Below are 19,537 nucleotides of genomic sequence, written 5' to 3'. Positions count from 1 at the left end.
CCTGGCCGCACCTGTGTGTCCCTCAAGGCTGCTCTCTGCACCTCCTCCTCTATGACTTCTTCTGGGCATGTCCTGGCCACCCTGCATCTGTGGGTGACGCACTACTAAGTGCACATGGGCATGCCCCAGACTCATTGCACACTCTGTGCACCTTCCTGGTAGAAGGATGACTCCAGAACTTTTTACACTCCTCATGGTGGGCTCACGATTCAAGATTCTTCCTGACGTGTCTTTCCTACAGGCCTTTCCCTGCCTCTCAAGGAAGCAGAGGAGGGCAAGCTTTAGTGTCCAATATCTGTGCTTCCAAGGACAAAATGGCCAAGGGCCCAAGGATCATGGAGATGTCACTTGCCATGGTCAGGCCAGGCCAGAACCATGCGAAGTTGCACTGGGAGGGAGCTTTGTGCTGGCTCCAGGCTGCAGTCAGACTTTGGGGCAGAGACACTGATCACTGTACTGAGCCCAGCAGGTGGAAAAGGCAACTGGGCATCCTGTGCACCTGATAGCTTTCTAAAAATAGCTGGCCGGTGGCTGGCTCTGCAGGATCTCTTTGGGTAGGGCAGGGGCTGGGGCTCATGGCTATTTGCCCACTAAGTTTCAGAGAAGGGAGGCAAGTCCTGGTTCCATACCTTACCCTTCCTAGACAAAGCCAATGCCCTGCCTCAACTGGACATGCAAGACCCAGACAGGGTCCAGGTCCTGGCTGTGCAGCGATACCCCCTCAGCTCTGTTCCATGCCTGGCTGGGAGGAACTGTCCATTGGCTGCTGGTCATGTGGGAGAGGAAAGGAGTTGGGGCATGAGCAGATGCCAGAGGGCCCTGGGCACAGCTCCTTCTTGGCCAAGGGACCCGAGTACACAGACATTCTTCTCAGACCAAGGCTCTGACAGCATTGAACAGAAATGTCATGGTCTGTAGCCACGTGGTGGAGCAGAAAACAAGAAAAGAGGAAATAGATCCTCTGGGCCAAGCCCCAAAAGTCGCCTTTGCCCTCCCGACCATGCAGCCTCGGGACAAGCAGTGGGCCATGGAACAAAGGGAAAGTTCTTCTCTTCCAGGCACAGGCCCGGCCCTAACCCGTATCCTCAGAGCCTGGGTCGTCTTTGTTTTTTTTTTTTTTTCCTCCCTCCTACGTGTCTAGGCAGGAATACTTAGCTCCCAGCACCTTGAAGTCATGCCTTTGGCCTCCCTTCCCGGCACCAGCACCATGGCTTACCTGGGTTGCTCAACTGGCTCAGAGAAATCGTTTAAAAATAAATCACATTAATCAAAAGCAACAGTATGTATTCTTATGAGCCAGAATGTCATCAAATTCTGGAGATCACTCAGTCATCCAGCTGAGAACCACAGTCTAAGAGAGTTTGGATAAACAGTTACAGGAAGAAAACCTACTTTCAAGTAAGATCTCCAGCAAAGTAAGTGGCCTCCCTTCCCACTTAGAGCAAGACTCCCATTCTGCTGAGACGAGAACTGGAAGGCTTTTGTTTTCCGCAACATTTTTATACCAAATGCCCTCCTCTCCCTGTGAAGTCCTTCAGCAACTTTTTGACTTTTAAACCCGGCTTTCTTATTGGAGACTTGGAAAGAACACACGGCACTGCTTGTCCCCAGAGGGCTGGCGAAGGCAGTGAAGAGAACCCATGGAAACAGGGAGGTCCCCCCTGCCGCCTGGTCCTTCCGCTGTCCCCCGCCCCTCTCTGAACTGAAGACCACAAACACCTGTGCACACATTCCTCCTTGGACTGGGCCGAGATCGTGTTGCTGAAATGTGACGCCCTGCTCCCTCCTGCCAGCCATGTGGCCACCCTGGCACCAGTGCACCCACAGTCACCCACCCGTGAGCTGCGAACATCCGTCACCGTGACTTGCAGCTGCTTCTCCCCTCGGCACCTCTGGAGTCCAGGGCAGGTCGGCACGGCATCTCCGGGCCTCACGCTTCCTGAGCCTTCTTCAGCACTCGGAGCCAGGGAGGAGGGCCCCGTGGGGGCCGCGCCCCTGCCATCTCTTCTGCCCTCCCTCCAGCTCTGGGTTTGGTGTAGTGGAAAGAGATGCAGATGAGAGCTGGGCACTTGGGGTAGGGCGGGCTCTGACACTTTCCAGCACCGACCCAACATGCCACCTCCCCCTGAGCTTGGCCTTCCCTCATCTGCCTCACAGGGGTGTTGGGGATAAAAAAAAAAAAAAAAGCCCCGGATGGGGAAGAGCTTCAGAAAAGTAAATCTTGTAACAAATCCATTCTTGTTAAGGAGCCACACCGAGGTGTCCAGGCAAGCCCCCAAAAGAGGCACGAGCCTGCCCCACAGACCTTCTCTTTATAAGATAAGTACTTACTTACTTCAAGCTTCCTGCTTCCTCTTTGGTAAAAGGAATTGTAGAAGAGTGCCAGGCCTGAGCAGGACAAACAGTGAATAATCGCTTAGAAGAGAAGCCTGTTGAAATGAGACTTTGCTGGGGACAAGGTCGGCTGGCAGGCTTGGCCTATAAATCACTATGCTCTCCTTGGCGTATTGGCTCTGCAGAGATGAACTTGGCTGGACTCGGACATTTCATAGCTCCTACGACTGTGCTCTGCACACAGTAGGCTTTTGGCCATTGTTTGGTGGACCGAATAACTGCGAAGACAGCTGGGCAGGTAAAGGGGACAAAGCTGTGTCCCCCCTCAAATTGGAGATTGGATATGGGAAGCCCAGGTAAGGGAAGAAATTCAAACCAGTCAGTCCACGCTCCAGTCTCCGCAGGATGGCAGCTCACCCCGCCAGCCTCAGCTGAAAGGATTCAGGGGGAACCCACAGAGGTTAGAATTAACATACTCCCCGTATTATGCTACAGCAGTGATAAGCTTACAATCTTAGGGTTTTCTTAACGAGACTCCAGCATTCTCTGGTTTTCCTTATCAGCACAGACAAGAACCCCCCTATTTTAGCATTTATGACCTTCGCTTTAGCATGGAGGCTGAATCCTAGGAGGTTGGCAAACTCTCTGTGGCAAATACCTGAGCTCCGTTTATTGTTCTCCCCTCTGCCCCAGCCCACATGCACTGTTACCACTGACTGGCACCCAGGGGGCATGTGTTGGGAGCTGGAAATTTGCTGAATAAAGTGTAAACTGGAGCTGGTAAAGGACCCAGTGGAAGTCACAATGCCTCTGCCTTCCTACCTCCTGCGGTTCTGGAAGCCATGCCACTCCCCCCAGACGCCCAGAGCTGCCTGCAGGCAGATGCTAGGGTTCCGACCCAGCCCTCCAGATCCAGCTGCAGCACTTGCTCATGTGGACAGATCCTTGGGGCCTGCAATTAGCATGGCGAAGTTGAGTCCACAGAAGTCCACATGTTCACAAGGGCACTTGTCACCTCTGTGGGTGGCTGGGGAGAGTGCTGCATGTCCATCTGACGGTAGATGGGACCATTCGATGGCAGATTTGGCTTCAAGATGGTGGATGACTTTACTTCATCTGAAGCATGTTGACACTGGATTTAGGAATAAGAACTAGATGTCTGGACCCAGGGCGTGGGTTCCCTCCCCAGGGGCTGGATCTTGGGTTTCTAATCTGCTCCTTCAAGACCTTGGGTGCCTTTGGTGCTACTAGCCCACTCTCTGGGAAGAGAACCCCACCTTCCTGCCTGACTTGGACATTTTTTTTTTTTTTTCTGATTAGACTTCAGAAAAGGTAAAAGTTTTTCTTGAATCTTCCCAGAAATAAGAATAGACATCCTGGGGCCGAGGGTGTAGTCAGTGGTAGAGTGCTTGCCTAACTCGCACCGGCCCTGGGTTTGACCCCCAGTGCTGAAAAAAGAAAGAAAGAAAGAAAAAGCAACAAAAACCCCCAAACAACCATCCTTCCTTTATTCCAAAATATAACCAAAATTCAAGTAGCAATCAAACAAAGCCTTAGAACAAACCTGAGGACATCACAGTGCAGAAGCTCAGTGTTCACAGAAGAGCCCCAGCAGTCTATTTCATGGCCTATAAGTGCTCCTTTGCACACAATTCTAACAAGCATATTGTGTGTGTGTGTGTGGAGAGGTGCTGTTGTTTCAGGAAAGTTTAGTGGATGAGAATGAGGGGAGGCAGAAAGACTGAAAAGCAGGTGCATAACCTCAGCCAGAACCATGGGCTTTGGTCATTTTGTTCAGGGGCCAATGGCCTAACTAGCTCTATGAGACCAGAGCACTGACCTGTAGCTGCAGAACAAACACTACCCTCAGGGCTCAGGTCAGTTTAAAGCACAGGCTTTGGAACCCAACTGTGCCTTTTATCTTGGCTCTGATATTTATCATCTGCATGTCCTCAAACAATCTGCTTAAACTTTTTGGGTCTGATCCTTTCCAAGAAATGGGGAAACAAATGATTCCTCCTCTTAGCTATGGGAAGGATGTCTAGAAGGTGTTTAGTGCCTGGGCTGTGCGGAGGATGCGCCCTTCATCCAACATGCCTTGGGAGAAGGGCGAGAGTAAGTGGCTCCCTCCAGACAGATTTATCCAACACAGTTGAAAGAAAAGAAGGTTAGGGTTTAATGGGATTAAAAGCCAAAGAGAGGAAGACCTAGAGGAGAAGCCAAAGGAAGCAACTGTGAAGACGAGGAGTGCAGGCAGGCACAGCCCACCATCCCTGCAAACACCTCCCAGGTGCCAAGCACGGGGAGGGGCTTGGTGTGTTTGATCTAGCCTTGCCCTCCTGGCTTGCTGCTGTTATTATAAACTCCATTTGCAGAGGATAGATCTTGCACAGGAATAAAGACCCTCTTCCAAGATGACATAGTTTATAAGTGCTATTCAGACACAGAATTGTCTGCTCCAAAGCTGGGTTCTTTCTCCAGGTAGGGTGCAAGAGAGCAGCCTGGCCTGAGTAGCCCCGGAGCTCATGCCTACCCAGCTGGCCCTGATGCCAGCAGATGGGCCTAAGGGCAGGCCACACCTGCGGCTTCAGCACACTCCAGCACACTGGACTCTGAGATCCTTTTGGGAAGGGGCATCCATTCTACCAGAAGTGTGTGACATGGATAATAGAAAAGAAAAACTACCTGGAGATTTCCAATGCATGAACGTCTGTGTGGGAGCAATCTGTCCTTCCATGTGCAGGAAAGGCTAGCCATCAGGATTTGGGCCCAGAGCCTGCTCCCTGGGTCCTTCAGGCTTGTCAAAGGGAGAGTGCCCTGGAGGAGCCCCCCTTCAGCAGTCCCATCTCACCTCACTCTCTACAAACATCTCACCCAGGCTCTTTGCCCTACATGCCAGGCAGAAATGGGACAGCATCACACAGGACATCCTAACCATCAGGGCTGTGTCTGAGCTAGGGATAGCCAAAGAAAAACTATCTACAAATATGGAAATACCCTGCCTTTGTAAAATTCGGGCGGCAATCAGAATTTGTAAACAGAGAAAAGTGACAATTGTTGAAACCCTACACGCATCCTGAACTCTGGTTTATGATAATGTAACATTTCCGGCAATAATATTCGGAAGGAAAGAGAGATGAAAATGAATTGAACTTTATTTGAGGATCGCAGCACTGTGACTGTGGGTCCTTTTGCTAAAACACAGAAATATCTATAATGAGGATTTGTGTCGTACTAAGAAGAAACGTATGAAAAAGTGACCTTAAATTTGAATATGCTATGAAACAGGAGTAGTCCCCCTCCCCTCCTGAAGTATTGGGTGTGTAAGTAGTGCATGGAATGAAAAGGCTTGTGTGATTCATCACCAGACCCACCCTTCCCAGTGGGTTCTGGTGGTCTCAGGCACAAGGAGATGTATCAGGCAGTGGCCTGACCTTGGCTTCTGGCCAGGGGTGGGGAATTCTAGGAGTCTGCTCCTGGATTCCGGCACAAGCAAATGGCTGCGTGTTTTGTTCTCCTGCTTCCCTTGCACCCTGCTCTGAGGGCCTTGCTTTTGCTTTCAGTAGTCAGAATTCAGAAAGCCAGATGGAAGGGCCCCCTCAGGCTCCTTTCCCTGCAGCCCTCCCTTGCCCAGGTCAGGCAACTGAGGTCCTGGGAAGCTTGGGGACTTGCTCCAGATCCTGCAAAACTACAGATGTCAAACCTAACAAAATGAGTACCCCACTTCTAGCCTTGCCTGGGCTTCAGTTTGTTTATCAAGGGCGTTACGACCCCCGAGCTGGTCCCTGACTACATGCAATGAGGCTGAGAGGCTTGAGCTTCACCCTGCTCTGCCTGCAACTGCGTACCTGTCTTCCTTCATAGGTAGATGACACCCCAAAGGGTTTATGCTGACACCCCCTCTGCTGAAAGCCCCCACTTGGAGTGTCACCCCGTTCTGGGCTAGGGTCAGGTTCTGTTGTGAACAGGCCTGGGCTAGGAGGGGTGGCAGCAGCTTCCTGGAGACCATGGTGCACTGGCCAGCGGGGTACTAGAGACAGCGGCATTCTGGGGCTAAGCCAGCAGGTGAGAATGCTCAGGAGGAGTGGATGCGATGGGGTGGGACCTGTGGCCAGGGGCCCTGGAGGGATCTCCAAGGCTGGCAAGGGAGAGCTGGAGCTAGCTGCAAAAGTGTCTTGGGTAGGGGCCCAGCAAGTGGGTGGGCACTGGCCTGAGGGCAGAGGAGGAGCAGGCCAGATGGTCAGGGTCAGTATCCCCAGGGAGGCCCAGGCCTGTTTGGTGACTGCAGGTCCTACCGCCGCCTCTGGATACAGGCTCCAAGGAGTCCTAGAACAGTGGTGAGCCTGGAAGGTGCACCTCAGGCCACAGTCTGTGCAGGATCCCAAAGGCAAGCACGGTCTCCACATGTAGCGGTAGCCTTCCCAAGGCCCACGGACCAGGCCCTTTATCTGGCCTGGGGACTGCCTGGGGCAAGTCACTACCGCAAAGAAAGTGTTTCTCCAAGAGCTCAAAGGACACAGAACACTGGCTGCATTTGATGCCTGGTCAGGGCATCCAGAGCCACTTTCTTGGGGGGATAGTCACCTGATTTCTGATATGGAAACAGGAGATAGGAATTACTATGGAGGGCAGGGTATGGCTGTGACCCAGGACCATGGACATGTTAGGTGGGCAGCTGTGAGCTGGGCCCAATGAGGATGAGAGCTGAGCACAGAGAGACTTTGGGGGTGGCTGAGAAGTGTCCCAGGCCTTGGTGCAGGCCAGAGGGTGCCAGGTTGCACCCCAGGAGAGACAGTGTTGGGGACTGGGTGGAGAGAAAGCCCACACCAGGACAGAGGACACACAGAGGCTCCCTAGAGAGATGGGAGGGCCTGAACCTATCTTGGCAGGACTTCTGGGTTGTCTTTCCAGGCTAAGGAAATGGCAGAAACCCGGGCCAGAGTCGGAGTGCTGGGCTCAGCCGACAGGCAGTCAGGCCTGAGCGTTGGGGCCTCCAATGTAGCAGTGGGGTTTCCGCCTCTCACAGCTGCGCTACCTAATTTCTTTGGCCCAGATGCTGGCCTTCCCCGGAGGACCACTGTGCTCTATCTGGTCCCAGTCTGCCAGGTGGGCTCAGCTTTTATGCCTTACTCCAAGTGAGAAAAATAAAAACGGGCCATAGGAAAATCCCCTGAGAATGTTGTACAACTCAAGGTCAAGGTAATGTGAGAAAAGGGTCGGGGCCATCTCTCGTAGCTCCTCCACTCTGGACCCTCACAGCGGGGCTGAGGAAGGAATTTTCTGACTTGAGGCCAGAGCTTGCACAAGCTAAATGGATGCTCCTCAAAGTCATGGGTGTGCTGGTAAAGAGACACATGGCACCTGCTCTTCAAGAGTAATAGTTAAAATAGTATTTGTAATTCCTACTTCTAGGCTACCCCTTTATTGATCATTTGTTATGAGCCACGCATTATCTCATTTAATTCCCACAATAAACCCTGCAAAATACAAATTCCTATTGTCTCCATTTTATAGATGAGAAAACTGAGATAGAGGTAAAAAGTGATCTATCCATGTAGTTGCCGACAGAAGCCTACAGGGTCTGAGGGAAACAAAACCACTCCCCTCGCTCTCGCATCTCAGTCTCCTCCCAGGGCTCAGCGCCTGGAAAGCCAAAGTCTCTCCAGAGGAAGAAGATGATGCACTGATGTGCTCTTCCAACGAGGGAGTGGGGAGCTGGTGTGTCCACTCAGGCCTAGGAACCAGGGCCCCTTGGTGGACGGCTGGTCACCTGGTATGGGCTCTGATGACGCACAGAGACTCGGGCATGGAATCCCCTGAGGAGAAAAGTAGAAAACCCATGACCGTCCTGCATCTGCTCTGCTGGAGAGAAGGAAAGAGATTTTGCAAAGACTGATGATTTCTAATTTCATATTAACTAGGTTCCTTTACAATTTTTCTTTTCTGTCAAATTGCTATGTGTCTAAGTTTCAAGAAAAAAGAAGTCAGCAGATGGGAGGCCCCCGGGCTAGAGGAGAGCGACCGAGCAAGGATCCGACTCTGCCGTTCACCTCGAGTGGCCTGAGAAGCACACGTTTTCTGCACGCGCCTTCTCTCTGGACTTTGCGGCCTCCGAGCTGTGAAGCAGCTGACAGAAGCCAGCTCCGTAGTTTCTGTGCGACAGCTTGGCAGCCAGGCTTCTGCTCCTGGTATGCTGGTCACCAGCCCAACAAAGCCCGGGCTGCTTCTCGTTCCCTCGAGTCAGCTGTCTACTGGCCTTCGATCCTCTTGAGTGGACGCTGTACACCAGACTTGGTCTCGTCTGCACAGGGGCCCTCTACCCTGCCCCAACCCTTATCAGACTGGGAGGGCTTGGGGAGCTGGGGCATGTCCACTAAACCCTCTTCAGCCTCCCAAGGCCTGGACTGGGCCTAAGCCAGAGCCCTAGAGGACCTGCTGATTGGCCAACCGGCCTGAGGGCCCACATCCCAGGCCCTTGTTCATGAGCAGCGTGAATTCCAAAAAGTCTGCCATGCAGTTGGCTGTCTGAGAGGGTACTTTCCTGCAGAGACAAAGCTGCCCCCAATCGTGGGGCACCTAGCCAAACCATGGCAGCCAACACAGTCATAATCTAGCTTGCTGAGCTGTGGCGCAAAAACCCACATTGTGTTCATTGTCCCCTGAGGTTCTGCAGTTTGGGTAGGAAACACCTGTTTGTGGGGGTTGACAGTGAGCTTGACCTGTTTGTGTGTGTGTGTGTGTGTGTGTGTGAGAGAGAGAGAGAGAGAGAGAGAGAGAGAGAGAGAGAGAGAGAAGATAGAGAGGGAGAGAGAGAGAGGCTTGTTAAAATAGATCTGGAAATCCTGACACTTGGCCCTGTGCAGTAGTTCAGTGGGCCCTGTGGGGCAGATCAGCCGCCCAGTAGGTGCTCTTGGACCTGAAGTGAGGGTCTCCTGAAAGTGGAGCCCTGGGAGGGCTGGAGAGGGGGATCCAATGTCACTAAGGTTGCAGCCCAGGAGTCTCAGACAACCCTTCTAAGCACTAAGGGACATGGGGGATGCTGCCATCCAGCTCAGTGTCTAATTAATGCTAGGATCTGGGTGATCAGACTAGAACCCGTAGCTTCAGAATCACGAATGACCCATTCATCTCCTTAATAAAGCAGACTCACCAGTCCCAGGCTTTGTGGGGTAACTACCGTCAGCATGTCATCCGGGCTCCTCCTGTGCTCGCACAGGGAGCCGCCACTGAGGAGTGAGTGCTCTGGGCTCAGACACCGTGGAAGGCTGCAACCCCTCAGGCTGAGACTTTGTTCTGAGTGAGGACTCAGGTCCTTGGGGAGACAGGATGGCTGGGGAGGCACTGATGGATGGCGTATCCCCTATAGTGCATGTCCATTGGGGAGCCATCTTTGAACTTGCTTTAAGCCAACACACAATTGTGTGCGATTTGGTGCTGAAATAAACTCTCTGATCCTCTTGTGCTATTTGAGTATTAGTGTCAGTTCCATTTGGAGCCTCATTCATGGACGATCTACAGGCCAGGCATTGTGCTGGGTGCTGGGGCTATTAAGACAGACTATGCAGTATTCCTGCCTTTAGGGGGAAACAGATGAGTTATTACAGAGAAACACAGGAGCTGCGGGTGGAGAGACACTCCCCCAGCCCCTGCAAGGCCTGTAGGCACAGTCAGGATTGGCTTTTGGAGGCTGATGGGGACTAAGTCAAGTCCAAAGAGGGAAAGCCAGGTAAAGAAGGGGGTAAGGATATGTGTGTGTGTGTGTGTGTGTGTGTGTGTGTGTGTGTGTAGAACACATCTTTTGTGATTAAAAACAGGTAGTAGAGGTGTGCTCAGGAATGGGGAAGGACTTGGGCAAATAAAGCAAAACAGGCAGAGGTGAGTGGAAGAGGTGGGGGGCAGGGAGAGACCAAGACATGGCCCCAGACACTAGCTCCCAGAGAGCCAGGACGGTGGTGGATGTTGATGGGCAGTTCAGAAAGAGCCTACTGAGAATCAATAAGGACCTTCCCAGGGGCCAGGATGGTAGGAACAGGGAAGAGGGATGACTTGAAAAAATATGCAGAAGGTGAAGAGTTGACAGTTGAGTGATTCTCGAGTTCATTCATTCAATAAATAGTTCTGAGTGCCTCTGTGTGCTGAGCTAGTGCTGGGGTCAGGGAAAGAGGCCTGTCCAGGATGAACCATGAGTTGCAGGGACTTGAGTTTTGAGCTTGTGGGATTGGGGGCGGCGGTGGGGCAGGAGCTGGTGGAGAAATTCTGTGGAGATTGAGAAATCAGAGGAGGGAATTCAGGGACCGTCTTTGATAGCAGTGCAGGAACTTGAAGGATCGGCAGGTTTTGCCCAGGTAAAATCGACAGGAGTGAGCTTTCCAAGTCGGGGGAGCCCTGAAGCAAAGTAGCCAGGACCGATAGAGCATGGCCGATGTCAAAGACACCAGATCCTCTTCTCAGAGGCCAGAGGTTCTGAGTTATGAGAATGACAGAGCCCCATGCCCATTCATTACCCCTCTTTGCAACAGCACCTCAAAGAAACCAAGAGACGACGTCATCAATTGACTAACTAACGCTCTGCTGAGACCCACGCTGCATGGTCAAATAGTTTCTTCTCAAATTTTGCAACAGAGATGCCAGCCTCCCCCATATTCCTCCATCAGCTGTCCTTGCACCTCTGCTGTCAGCCCTTACCCATGAAGCCCAGTGGGCACTTTTCAGAATGGGCTAGAATGAGGGAAGACACACTTGCAGGGACGTCCAAGGCAATTTCTAGGGAAAACCATCAGCCCAGCTGGACTGATGGCTGCCTGCCCAACCCGCACTTGGCTCCCTGAGGCCATTTAAGGGCTCTCTGATGGAGCACGGTAGCTCCAAGTCTGCCTCCTGTTTGTCCTCCCCTGCCCAGGTCTCTGAAGTTGCCAGGAGGGTTCCAGGAACAAGGAACACAGAAAGCCTGATGTACCGCTCCCCACACGAAAAACAGGCAACTGCATTTCATGCTCCTTGGAGGCTCCCCAGCCCCACTCCCTGGCAGCATAATTACACATGTCTCCCTCCTTACAAACCCTTCCTACGCGCTGCATAAAGGAATACAATTTCTGGCTGTCCAAATTACAAGAGACCATAACGCACAAAAGCAATAAACACAGGTTCTAACAGCAATCAGATACCACTTATCGTAAACAATGGTTTTTGTGATTTATTGCGTTTGAAGCAGGTTCAGCATTACTCCTTAGAAGATTTGGTTATTCTTGTTTTCAAGCAGCATTGCCGGCAGCTAGCTGACGTCAGACAAAATTGCCCAAGTGCAGCAGATTTTAAAAATAGGGCCAATGTGGTGTTAAGATAATAATAATAGAAAATTGGGTGGCTGTGGACTACAAGCAAAAGTCTACAGATGAGGCCTTTTGGGATTTGTAGGTTCCCCTGGCAAAACAAACCCAGGTATCCTCAGTGGGTCCTGCCCTCGGCTCCTCTCCTGTTGCCACTTTCTAAGGCCCGGCGCTTCCGATTCGTCCCTCTGTCCTCCTGTCCCCTGAGTGACGTGGGAGGGAGGAGGAGACTTGTAATCAGAGTGGGCAGAGAGATAGTCTGCGTTAACCCATCAAGCTGTTCAATGTACCCACTCGGGCCTCAGGTAGCTCTGGGAGTCAGATATGGGGGAGTGCAGACAAGCGAGTTCACACAGTGCATTTGAGCCCAGAGGTCTGCAGAGATCATTCATAATGAAACCTGCCTTGTTCTGACCTACGTGGTCCCTTCTCCCCTGCACCCTGTTCACTGTGCAGGGCACAGAGGCCTGGAAGCCAGGTACCGACGTAGAAGGTAAGGATGATTCCCAGATGAGAGCAGGAGTTTTCAAGTTGGGTTCAGAGAAATCCTAGGATTGCAGGTGGGTGTTTTAGGGGCTCCTGAAGGGGCCACTCCTGCTCCAACCAGGGAGCCCTGCTTTTGTTAAATTGTTGCTGTCAGGTTTCTATACAATTGTTTAGGAAAAAGAAATTGGATTAAAGAACTATTCCGCAAATAGGACTCAGCAAGTTCTGCCTCTGACCTTTCCCCCTCTCCCTGATTCAACACGCACCATGATTTTAGCAGTGCAGGCTGAAGATGAGCCCACTCCAACACGGTGCGGCGCGGGATCCCTGAGAAGAGACATGCTCTCCGGAGGTGTCACCCACTCTCCTGGAAACCTTGACGTGTGAGGCCCATCAAGGGTAACTGACGTGGCCTGCACCATGCCACTCTGGCCATGCTCTCTGGCCCTAGGTCCTGTGCCTCAGGGACCTGATTTAAGGGAAATTGTGGCAGAGTAAAGAGTGTGCATCAGGAGTGTTTCCTCACAGGAAGCAAAGCCCCTGCTGAGCAGACAGAAAAGCACAGCATGTCACCGTTGTCACCAGAGCAGAGCAGGCTGTTAGTTCCTGGAATCTCCAGGGGATGGAAGAGACACCCTTTAACTAACATGCAACCCCTCTGGATTGAGAGGAGTCCACAGAGCCCTGTGCCTCCAGGATGTATCATTTCAGTCTGGGAGGCAAAGCTCTCTGTTCTTGGCTTGGAGCAGAGAGCAGAAAGCTCACTGAGCTATACAGATTGCGATAAGGAAAATGGATTTGTTAGTGACTACTCAGTCCTCTGAGAGCAGCCATGATATCTTGATTGAAGTAAATGCGCAGAACATCACTCATCCAGGTGGAAAAAATATATATTGATTGCTAACATTTATTGCATATTCCAGGCACTATGCTAAACTCCTTTCATAATTAATCTATTTAATCCCCTGCAATACTGTGTGTTCCCTATTCTTATTATCCTTCTTTGAAAGATGGGGAAACTGAGGCACAGAGAAGGCAGCTCATTTGCCCAGGTCACCCAGCCAGTGCGTGGAAAGCACCTCCAGATTCACAGGACGCACTCGGGCGACTGCCATCTCCATGCACGTACTTTTCCACCGCGAGCCCTGACATATTTCTTGCCGTGTGGTCTCCTGTCATGTCTGTGTTGGCCAGGATCAATACATGTATAGGAAGATGGGTAGGATGAATGCCACTTAAAACAACAGCAGCAACACTCACCTGTGGAGTCAGAAGTCACCAGTGGCGCCCAGGCCCTGCTCAGCTACAGTTCACCTGCTGGTCTGCCCACCTCCTCCCTCCTCCGCTCCTCCCTCCCGAGACAAGGCCCGCTCGGCCCCCAACCAACAGAACTTCCAAATCTCCCAGCCGCAGGCCTTTGTGGAGTGTCGAGGTGTCAGGCACCGGTATCGCATGCCCAGACAGCCAACAGACACTTCAGAAAACACAGAATGCGTTTTTTGATAAAGACAAAAGCGATACGGCTCAAAGACGCTCTCAACACCAAGATACGTTTTTACACAGGTCGCCGCATCTTCCAGAATCTTGCCCTTGCGTGTTTGTAACGCTTGGCCCGGATGCTTTCCGTGGAGAAGAGACGTGCAAACAAGGCCCTCGGGAACTCTCCCCACCTCTCCCCACATGGTAACCTTTTTCCTCCTCCAGGTACCTAGTCTCTGCCATCCAACTGGTGGGGCCCTTGATCACGCTCTCTCTGATCTGATGTTTTCCTACTTGTGGGCTTGTTTCCTCCATCACAGGGCCTTGAACTGAGGCCGTGGTGTTCTGTGCACACCAGAGCCTGATCGGCACCAGAGTCTCGTGGAGAACTCACATAGTTACGTAAATGACAAGTCCTGGGCTGCACTTCTAAAGGTTTTGCTTTGGTGGTTTAGGAATTCACAAGTTTTATCAAATGCTCTAGAAGCTTCTGAGGCCAGTCGTCCTGTCAGCCCTGGGAAGGAACCAACCCTGTGGACCTCTGATCTTGGACCATCCAACCCCTGGGATTGTGAGAAGATGCACTTGCTGTTCAGACCCTCGTCCGTGCCACTCTCCTTGTGGAGCTCCAACCCTGTCACTGTCATCAGCTGCTCACTAAGCTCTGCCCTCTGTGTCCGATGCCACTTGCCTCACACCACCTCCTCTGGGAAGGTGTGACTGCCCTACCCATTCCCAGTGACAGCTCTGGACACCAGTCCCCAAACCTCTGGGTACCAGTCAGTGGGGGTGGCGCAGCATTGACCAGAGCAACCAGTGGCCCGGTCGGTCGTGGTTCTTGGTCAAGACTCCCCACCTTCTGGACAGTGCGGTGCTCTTCAGCTCTCCCCCTCACAACTAGTAGGAAGGCGCCTTTCCGAAGGCAGGATGTAAATGCACTCTCCTGTCACGGAGCATGTGGCCTCCCTTGGATAAAAGGTCTTTGGGATGCTCTCAGCTCCACCTTCTTCTCATTCCCCCCACTCCTTGATCCTGTTTTCTCCCAGGGGTATGGGTGACGGTGCAGCCAGTGTGATTAACTCCACCGGGACTATAATCCCAGGAAGGAGCAGAATGGAAATCATTTTTGGAATATAAATCAAATAGGATTTCAGTTGAAGTTATTTAAAAGAAATTAATTGACTTGTACTCGCCACAATACACTGATAAGAGTTCATTGCCAAGTCCGTCAGGAGTAATGAAAAAACAGTTAATAAAATTCAGCTGTCAAAAGCAGTGTGCGGGGCTCTCTGGAGACGCCCCACAGCCCCTGGGTCACAGGGGGCGGAGAGCGCTGGTTTGCAGGGGCCAAGCTCAGGCTTTGCTGTATTTTTCTCTTGTGTGGGATTACTAGAGTTTTAATACCATAAGATTCTTAGGGCTGAGACTTCTTCCCAAGCTGCTTTGTATTTCTGTATAGCACGGTGCACATATTAAATCACAACTGAGGGAAGGATGCTGGCTAGATAAGGATGCTTTTGCATTCAGTAGTTCATTTTCTTTTTCATTTGAAAGGCCTTCTAAAGAGATATTTCTCCTCCCCCTTATTGACTGTAATGACCTTAAGGAGGAGGGAGTGGCAATATTTAATTAAAGACATCATCGGCTCCTCTCCTGCGCTCTCCCAAATCCGTGGATCAGAATAAGTTATGAACTTAAAAAAAAAAAAAACAAAACAAAAAACCCCCACACAAAGGTAGGGAAAGGGCAAAGCCATTGCAGACTCTGGACCCTGCCACCAGCCCCATCGCCCCACCCACATCTGCACACTGCAGCCCATGTGGGTGTGACCTGCCGTTCTCACAACAGACGAGAGTCCTTGCAACACAGCCAGAAATGACCGTGCCCCCAGGACTCCACCAGCTCCTGTCCCTCTGGACCCAGAGCAGCTGCTTCCTGCCCTTGCCCTCTCCTTGGCTAGAGAGTCAGAAGCACCCATTATCACACATTCCAGGCCTGACGGAGCTGAGAGGCCCTTTATTTCTACAGCAGAAACCATATGCCTAGCACCACACCAGGGATGTCCAGGACAGAGTTCATGTGATTCTCATGGTGGAGGGACAGAGGTTGACTTTTCATCACCTGTATGGAACAGATGAGAGAAGAGAGGCGCAGAGGGTTTAAGTAACTTAACCAAAGACACACAGGGAGGGGCGGAGCCAAGAGTAAAACCAGCTTCGGCATGCTGCCGTTTGCACAACAGGGAAGGGTGTGCCGTTTGCACAACTGCACTAGGCTGTGCTTTATGTTAGATGTCCCTGCAAAAAGTGACAGCTGCTGGGAAATGATTTCCTGAATGACTTATTTTGAGTCCATGGACCCTGGGAACCCAGGATGGGATCCTCAAGTGGTCACACCCTAGGGGAACACACTCACCCAAGAGGCATTCTGTCAATGCTTCGGATTTCACCTTCAAGGTGGAGGGACCTGCGGCAGAGGCTTTGTGGTCAGGGTGTAATTTTAGGTTCTTCTAGAACCTCACTGCTTCTAAGCAAGGGGCGAGTCTCATTCCCTCCTCTTGACTTGAGGTGGGCTTGATTGTCTTGTAACTGACTGAATAGAGTGTAAGTGACAGGTGTGCTTCTGATGCCAGGTCCTCAGAGGCGAACAGCCCCACCTGCCCGCCAGGACCCCCGGCAGCATATCTCTGTTGGAAGGCCAGCATCTGTCCAGCCACACGAGTGAAGACGCCTCTGAAGGTCCTGGACCTCTGCAGGCAGACCCCCAGCCTCCAGCGTACCCAGCTGAGGTTCCAGGCAGGTGGAAATGGACTGTCCCCACTGTTTTCCACCTGAAGTTCTGACCCACAGAATCTGGGACCATAATGAAATGGTTCCTTGCACCCCTCAACTTGGCAACAGCAGGACTGGGTGCTGAACCATGCACAGTGTCCCTGGTGCCGGCTACTGGTGGCTTTCAACTTGTTTTCTGCATGGCTGTCCCAGCCCAGAGTTGAGAATTAGGTGGGAAGCTGAAAGTCAGGTCCAACAGAGATTGGACAGACAGACGGACAGTGATGCAGGATGCGGCCTGCTGCTCTGGATGAATCTCTAAATTCCCGAAGGTTGGCCCAAGTGCACTGTCCCCTCCAAGCCGCCCACAGAGCCACATCCTGGATCCTCAGTCTGCGTTTCTTGAGCCAAGTGCTGGGTGAAGTCACACTCAGATCAGACTTGGAAAATGTGATGTAAGGAAGGCAGCCTCATCCCTGTGCTCTGTGAAGTCAGTAAGGCCGAGTCCCTGGTGCTGTGGGATCCCCCAAAGCAAGTTGCTGCTATGATGACTTGTAAAGGATGTGGAGCAAGAGTGGGAAGGACAGTTAGATGTGTGTCCTGCTGTCACACAGCTTGGAGCCTTGGGCTGGCACCGAGACCTCAGGTGGAGCTAAGAGAGGGTAACCTATGATCTGGTGGGTCAGTCGTACGAACAGGCCCTGGGATGGAGACTGCTCCCCTGCAGCCGGTTTCTTCTTCACCTGAACCATCCTGCAGGTCTCTGCCCCTTATGTCATGGAATTCTGACACTCACCGTGCTCACAGGCAAGGCCCTGTACCAAGAAAGCTGATCTCATGCACAGAAGTAAGAGCAGCAGTGTGCCCTGGGCTGGCCACCCACACAGCCTCACACCTCTTTGCCCAGGACCTCGGACTCAGTCCTACGCTGGCTTCAGTCACAGCTTCCCCCCATTCTACAAAAAGAATGTCACAGACTTGAATGTGGAAGATTCTCTAGCATCGGCTCGGTGTTCTCCCTTCCCTAAATCCTGTTCTGGGAAGCCCTGGAAGGGAGATGTCTTCCACCCCACAAGGGCTGGAGGCCAGGGCCTGGCAGGGCTGGACCCAGAAGGCAGGCTTGAGGTGCTCGGCCTCTCTCCAGCTCTCCTGGGTCTTTAAGCCCACTATACAGCTGGACCCAAGAAAGCAGCAGCCAGCGGTTCCCAGAGGAGAGGAGAGTGTGCGCAGGGGTCAGATGCTCAGTTCTGTGCTGTTCTTTGCATTCAGCTTTCTGCTGCCCTCGGTGGCCTCTAGTGCCACCCTTTAAGATGTCCTAGCATCGTCTCAGCAGCCACAGAGAAGGACATGGCCTAGAGGACCCACACTTAGGCCAGGGTGGTCAAGACAAGAGTGTCAGGCCCTTGTTCTTGACAAAGGGTAGAGTGACCAAAAATAATGAGGGACTACTTCAGGAGTGGTGGCTCTCGAGAGGTCCCCTGCTCTCTGCAAGCAGCTATCAGTGTGCAATATGGGCATGTCGTAGTGACGGGTCTGCATCAAGCTCATGGCAGAAGGTCGGGACACAGCCTTCCCGTTCCTTCAACCTCCCCACGGACCGCTGCTGCACTGTGGGACGGGGGGCCTGTGAACAAAGGCGAAGCTGCCGGGTCTGTAGGAAAACCAACCCAATCATGTCCATCTGGATATACGTCTGGACCCGCCCATCACTCCCAGGGAAGTTTGCCTGTTTTCTCATCATTTTCTTAAAAGAGAAGATGAAAGGATTCCAGGGATTCTCAGCCCAAAGTGCTCCTGTTGCTGCGGAGAGGCTGGCACGGAGCTGCATAATGAAGCCATTCCTCAGCCCGAGCTTGGTCCTGGCGGCCGGCTGCCGGCTGTGTGAGGAGGGGGAGGCTGACCTAATTAGCCAGGCCAGGAGCTGCCTGGCACTGGCAGTGACAGACGGAACATCCTCTTCAGAGACCTCCAGGCCTGAGAAGTTGTTCTGGAACTGGGTCAGGTGTCCTCTGAAGCCCAGGTGTTTAGGACGCAAACCTACAGCACACACAGGCCCAAACTGCCCTGGCTCCCTGGACTCCCTCCTCAACCCCGCACGGCACCTCCCCCAGGTCTGTCCTAGGAGTGCGAACGTGCCGCCCGTGGACACGTGCCCTCAGAGCTCCCAGAAGATTTCGTTTTGTTCTCTGGAACTTTTTGTAGGTGGCTTTTCTGGAGATATATGGGGGACTTGGGTAACAGACCTGGGCTGGGTTTTGGGGAGGCCCCTGTGGGTGTGAGATGGGGCATCCTGGTGCCAGTTGCACTGAGAGCCACCCAGGCAAGCCAACTGCAGGGTCTACCTGGAGAAGCAAGGGGAGGAGATCAAGTTGGGCGACAGGAAATGGCACGGAGGAGCAGCACCCTCGCTGGGGAGGGGAGAGGGACTGAGAAGCCCTGAGGTGTCTGCAGGAAGACGCCAGCTGAGCCCCCGTGTCCCATCCAGGGGACGGAACCTCTGAGCACAACCCCCGGGGGCACCCTTCCTTGAAGGTGATGGGAGCATCATGGGGGCTGTGGTCACTCTGGGGCAGGGTCCTTGGATGCTCTGAGTCACACAATTCTCTCCTCAGTGCCAGGAGCCTCAGTTTCCCCACTTGCAAAGGTGCCTGCAGCAGCAGTAGGTAGACAACAGTGCGAACTACACTTAACCCCAAAGGGCGGGAAATGCTCAACCACAACACATGACAGTCCACACGAGGGAAGACAAGGCGTCCTGGCAGAGGGGAGGGGGACCAAGGGCATTTGTTCCCAGCGAAGAGGAAAGGCAAAAGGGTGCTCTGGAAATGACTGTGTCCTCGTGGTGGCAGGTCAGCACATCAGCCGCCCAGAGCTCGCCCTGGGGAGCTGTGGGTTGGCTGCCTGGGAGGAGACCAGGTCATGGCCACCACCAGGTTTCCAGCCACATGCCAGCCCAAGGACAGCTCTCCCTCCTGGAGTGTACCCAGAAGCCATGGTCCTCACAGGAGCAGCTGGGCCTCACTCCAGCCACTTAGACTCCCAGCTCCAGTCTCCCTGGATGGAGACTGTGGCCACCCTAGGGGTGACTGCTGGGGCTTCAGAGGGTCTGGATGCTGGCCATCTTCACTGCTGGTGAGATCA

General features: G+C 52.7%; 1 protein-coding gene across 2 annotated transcripts in view; it reads right to left on the bottom strand.

The window, feature by feature from the left end:
* Klhl29 (kelch like family member 29) overlaps positions 1-19,537 on the bottom strand; it is a 280,513-nt gene that overhangs the window by 158,913 nt on the left and 102,063 nt on the right. Inside the window, exon 1 of one of the 2 annotated variants that reach the window (XM_077105186.1) lies at positions 2,336-2,404. The exons of the other annotated variant lie outside the window; for it this stretch is intronic. The gene's annotated coding sequence lies outside the window, so the exon portion shown is untranslated. Of the gene's footprint in view, positions 1-2,335; positions 2,405-19,537 lie in introns of those variants that run through there. 2 annotated transcript variants of the gene reach the window in all.

This window comes from Callospermophilus lateralis, chromosome 14, assembly GCF_048772815.1.
Source record: "Callospermophilus lateralis isolate mCalLat2 chromosome 14, mCalLat2.hap1, whole genome shotgun sequence".
Taxonomy (NCBI): Eukaryota; Metazoa; Chordata; class Mammalia; order Rodentia; family Sciuridae; genus Callospermophilus; species Callospermophilus lateralis.
Note: the sequence above shows the minus strand (reverse complement) of the source record. Positions and strands in the feature narration are given on the sequence as shown.